The sequence below is a fragment of the Marmota monax genome, unplaced genomic scaffold (genome assembly GCF_021218885.2).
Source record: "Marmota monax isolate L192 unplaced genomic scaffold, Marmota_monax_Labrador192_F-V1.1 WCK01_AAM20220418_F8-fsc00030, whole genome shotgun sequence".
NCBI classification, from domain to species: Eukaryota; Metazoa; Chordata; class Mammalia; order Rodentia; family Sciuridae; genus Marmota; species Marmota monax.
The window spans coordinates 14,955,436-14,961,213 of NW_026691988.1; the positions used below are offsets into that span (position 1 = coordinate 14,955,436).

The window sequence follows — 5,778 nt, forward strand, 5'->3', positions numbered from 1 at the left end:
CATGAAAATTTAAATTCTATAAGTACTTCATTGGACAATACTATTATCAAGAATAACATATTTCTGGGGCTGGGGATGTGGCTCAAGCGGTAGTGCGCTCACCTGGCGTGCGTGCGGCCCGGGTTCGATCCTCAGCACCACATACAAACAAAGATGTTGTGTCCGCCAATAACTAAAAGAAATAAATATTTAAAAAAAAAAAAAAAAAAAAAAAGAATAACATATTTCTAAGGACATCACCTACTTTAGTTTTTATTATAATAGAACAAGGTCACAGGCTGGGGTTATGGCTTAGCAGTAGAGTGCTCCCCTAGCATGTGTGAGGCCCTGGGTTTGATCCTCAGCACCACATATAAATAAATAAATAATAAAGTTATTGTGTCCACCTAGAACTAAAAATATATATATTTATTTATATTTAAAAGAAAAAACAAGGTCACACAGAGTGAAAAGGACACTTGTAAGGTCTGTTTTGAAGCTTCCTGAGTTAATATGCCCTCATATTTATAAGTGTAGCTTTTATGTACTCATTAACTTTACAATTTTATGTGTGGTAGCAAGATAGGACTTGGGGAGCCTGCAAGGTAGAGAAAAGTAGGCACAGGAAAAAGTGAAGAGAGGCAGAAATTGTTTTAGTATCTTCAAGGGACTGAGTTTATAGGAGTAGTGAGCAAGAGGTTTCACATTTAACTATATTCACTTCTATATATTGTTTGAACTTTATACAACTTTTACAACTTGAATCTATTTTAGCAAATATATTTTCTGGAAAAATAAACTTATGAAAGAAAATAACAGAAGTCATATTACAGGGGATTCTCGTGAACACAAAAAATAAATGAGTAGACTTGGAAAGTATGGGCTATCCATTCCAGAGATTGAAAACAAATGGGAAAAGGAAAGTTGGATGTTAACCAGCAAGATTATTCTTTTTAAACAAAGATGTAAAAATAATATTTAGGCTTATGAATACATTACCAATGCCAGAGAAACTACCTTTGGCTAGGATGTGTGTTAGCAATCTAAGGAAACATTCACATAAACCTAGAAGCCTAAAACAACATATGTTCATGACTTTATATAGTTTCTGAAGATCAGGGCATTAGTACTTAGCTGAATGGACCTGGCTCAGGTGTCCCATGAGGTTGCAGTCAAGTTGTTGGATAGGGTTGTAGACATTTGAAGCTTTGACTGAATTGAAAAGTATCTCCAAACTTACTCATAGAGACCTGCATTCCTTGCTGGTGACTGACTAGGGACCTCTCCAGAGGATTGCTCATGACAGAACAGCTGGCTTCCCACAGAGGGAATGATCCAACAGAGAGCAACCAAGATGGCAGCCATTGTGCCTTATGATGATCAGCTGGTCTCCAAGGTTGCATACATCATTTCCATTTTATTTTATTATTTAGAAATGAGTCAACAGGTTTCATCCAATCTCAAGGGGAAAGGAATTAGGTTCCATCAATTGAAGAGAGGGTAACAAAGCATTTATGGACATATTTCTTAAAGTACCACAGCAAGTATAAAGAATATCATGATTTGAATAAGCACACATACACAGTGAAGAATAGCTTGAATAGGGTGAAGCATTTCTCTGCAAAAAGCATGTCAAAAGCAGTTTCCTAAACATGAAGTCATTTTGATGTTACAAAATCCATCTTAATATTGTCATTACTCTCTAATATCGCCAGTTATAACAAATACTGCTTCTCAGTGCTTTTCACACTTTGTTCCAACACTCCAGTGGCTATTTGTCATGCCAGCATCATTTTAATGCCCCTTTCCTGTGGTGGGGATTTTCCTCCATTGTGAAGACTGCTTCCTGAGTCAGAAGGCAGAACTTTGCTTCCTAAGCTCTCTTGCAGCTAGAACCAGGGATGGGACATCTGTTCTTCCACCCAAACACCCCACAGAAAATGGAGATTTGGAAGACAACAGCCTGTCTCAAAATCTAGTCTGCAGTAAGGATGGAGGAGGTGACACCAATGATGACTCAGACCTTGAACTTTCTTCATCTCTGGACTCTGCTTTCCCTTGTTGGCTTTGCTCTCAGATAGCCTGTCTCAACTAAATGTTCCTAGTGCTTCATTGCACTGCTGCCACCTTATCAGTTTCAGAATTTTCATTATCTATTGCTCTGCATAAAACAAACACATAAACTTAGTGATACAAGACATTAATGATTTTATTATATCCAGAGATTCTGTGAATCAGGAATTGAAAAAGGGTTCAGTGGGACAACCTGACTCTTCTCTATGACATCTGGGTATCTAGCGGGAATGACTCAAAGGTTGAGGGGGTATCACAACGGTGAGGAGCTGAAACCATCTAAAGCTTTGTTCATTGGCATTTGCAGCAGTTAATACTGGTTGTTGGCTGAGGGCTGTCAGCTGAACAACTGCATGCAGCTACTTGGACTTCCTTACAGCATGGTGGCCAGGTTCCAAAAATGAGCCTCCCAATAGAAGACAGCCAACTATACCATGTTTAGGACCTAGGCTTAGAAGTTACAGAGTGTCCCTTTGCTTCAAACAAAATCTTTCTAGATTCAGTGAGCAAAAACACAGAACCCGACTTGCCCACCCATTAATGAGAGAAATGTCAGAGTCATGCTGGAAGAAGAGTATGTGGGATGGGAGATACTATTGTGGTACTTTCTGCTTGTGTAGCAGACTGATATCTTCTGTCTCCCAGTAGTTCAGAACTACCTGTGGTTTTGATTAAAGTAACTTGTGTTCTAGGCCCATCCCTAGATGGGAGCCAGAAAAATCTAATATAATCTGGAGGCATTAGAATATGAGCTTCTAAGAGATGTCCTATGATGTGGCTGTGTTATTCAGAACTGTTTTATACCAGGAGTTTGTTTGAAGATAAGTCTGGGATTAAACAAAAATATATCCAAAAAAAAAAAAAAATTAAAAAAAAATATATATCCAAGCTGGACATATTTATACATGCCTGTAATCCTAGTTACTTGGCATGTTGATCTCACTTGATGGTGAGATCAAGGCCAGCCTGGGTAAGAAAGTGAGGATCATCTCAATATGCATGTAGATGTATGTATGTATTGTACGTATACATGCACACACACACACACACACACACTCAAACAGTGTATTGCCATTGATCATGGAGGATGTGATGGCCTGATTGGTGGCAAAACTCTGTGATGTTCCTTGAAACGCAGGCAGCAGGTCTAGGAGGTCTCTTACATTTGCAAGAGCACTGATGAACAAGTTAAGATAAAGGAACCTGGAGGTCTAAGCTCACTCTAGGGCCTTGGAGACAAAGAGGAAGCCACCGCACTGCATCTGAGGCTCTGCCATAGCTAAGGTGTCTGCAGGCACCAAGGAGGGAAACTGGGCAGTAGCCACATCCTCTGCATGTGCGTGGGGCAGGATACACACAAATTCCTACAAAGTTTCCTGTCCCTGTGATTTGTGACATCTGCTAAGAATAAAGGCTACCCACGGGTGCAAGGGACCAAGAACTCTACTGCCGCCCTTGCAACTCAGTCCCTGAAACTTATTCTATCGAGTTAGAATAAAACAAAGTAAACGCAGTCCTTTGGGCTCAGTCCCTAACCCACCAGCCAAGCGCTTCCAAAACACCCTCCTACGAAGCCAGAAGTTTGCTAGCTTGTTTGTTTCCGGCGCCCGCGCACCTCGAAACTGAAAGCAAACATGGCGGAGCCAGAGCCCTGCTCTGAACTAACCGCCCGCCGAGCGTCGCAGACGCCCTAGCAGAGAGCGTGCCCGCTCTGCTGCAGTTGCCTTCTTGGCCGCGGCAGGCCTGGGGCGACAACGAGCTATGGCGGCGGGAAAACAAGGCAAAAGAAGGGAGGCCTTCCCAGCCCGGGCTGGGAAAACTGGAAGAGGTGGTGGAGGCGCCTCGGCATTCGTAAGGGCGGGTGCGAGAGGGCGGTGGAATACGCTTTGTAGGAAGAGCCGAGGAGAAAGCCCTTGCCTGCACCAGGATGGCCGAGTGGTTAAGGCGTTGGACTTAAGATCCAATGGACATATGTCCGCGTGGGTTCGAACCCCACTCCTGGTAGGTCGTCTTTTCTCTTTTCAAAAAGATTTTATTTTCCAAATACGAATCTCACTAAGCACACTACGCTCCCAAATGAAAATGCCGACTTCTGACTGGAGGCAGCGCAAACCCTACATAGCGGAAAGGGACCGCAGCTGGGCTGGGGCACCGGCGCAGCCCGGCCCATTTCCCCCCAGGGCGGGGCAAGATTGTGGTCTGCAGCGCGATATACAAACTGCCTCTGCACAAAAATCAGGAAGCATCTTCATTAACCCCCCACCCCCCCATCACCACAATTAATTGTGTGCACACAACTTTTCAATTAACTCCTAGAAGGCAGAGGACTCCTGCACCATATCTCTAAAATGCAATCCAAATTGTGGATTTAGAGTTTTAAAATAATAGCTACGTGACCTAATCCCCCCCTTCTCTCTCTCTCAAAATTTTACAAATAAAAATAATCGAAGACCTTCAACAAACTGCAAGTGCAGTGCAAAAAACTTTCTCCCCTCGAATCACTGAAGAGTAAGATACCGACTAGATGCCCCAATGCAGCAACTAAAATTAGGAAATTAACACTGATAATCCTCAGGTCCTATTTCGTTACCAGCTGTCTCAGTATTGTCTTTATAGCAGTGGTTCCTGTTCAGAATGTGTTGCTTTTACCTGTCGCTTCTCCTTGGGCTTCTTCAGTGTGGGTCAGAGCGTCAATCTCTGACTTTCATGATGTTGACATTTCTGATATCTCTGTGTCCACTGATGCGGAGGTCTGTCCGTACAAGCTGGGATGCGGGGAGGAGGGCTTGGGGACAGCACGGTTAAATGGAGAAATATATATATATCTGGGAGGAAGACAATTGTTTTATTTAGTCAATAACTAATTAGACTGAGTTTAGTCTTTGTCTCTCTTCCTCCTTAAGAACCCAGAATTGTTTCCTTGAAAAGTAGACCTTTCACATTAGAGTCTTTATATTTTTTTAAAGTCTTAAAATATAGCAAATCTTTTGAAGTTAAATCTGAATCATTTGTAGGTATACCTCCACTTATAAGCTTATAATGGCTTTCTAAAAATTTAATAAGAACTGAAGTTACTACTTTGAATTAGAAGGCAAGCATGTGGATTTGTAAGCGTTCTCTTTGTGGGTTTGAACAAGTCGTAAGTTATTCAAAATTGTTTGTTTTGTATTTTTTTTTATATACAGAACTCTGTAGGAAAACATGTTAGGAATACATTTAAACAGTGACACCTACTGGTGAATTTGAGGCAAATTTCTTGGTTAAATTTTGCCTTATTTCTTGATTCAAATTCAGAGGAATTACTGTTCCACATTTACTGTGTTTGCAGCAAATTAAGGATATATCCACCCCAGCTGGTAAGTTGATTTTCTTTTTTCTCTTTCAATCATTAATGATAAATCTGCCACTGAAAAGAATCCCAAATCACTGTTATAACTTGATCGAGCCATTATTTTAAATTCTATGAATAGAAACTTTTTCTCACATCATCTTTGTTTCAATTTAATACTTTTGAAAAACTCTGAACCTGGCTGTGAAGTTAACAGGGAATAAATACCTGGATTATCCATGATCTTTGAAACATGGAAATCATGCCTGATTGAGGGGGAAATAGCAGGGTCAGTCAGAAGGCAGAGGAAGGACATGAAAGGGAAGACAACAGCTTGCATCATGGTTTTGGTAGAAGGAATGGGCGAGGCAGGGTTAGCAGGATTGGAACTGAGTAGT

General features: G+C 41.3%; 1 non-coding gene across 1 annotated transcript; it reads left to right on the forward strand.

Moving 5' to 3' along the window:
• Window positions 1-3,973: 3,973 nt before the first annotated feature.
• Trnal-uaa (transfer RNA leucine (anticodon UAA)) lies at window positions 3,974-4,056 on the forward strand. The gene has a single exon. It is a non-coding gene; the product is annotated as a tRNA-Leu (tRNA).
• The last annotated feature ends 1,722 nt before the right edge of the window (window positions 4,057-5,778 follow it).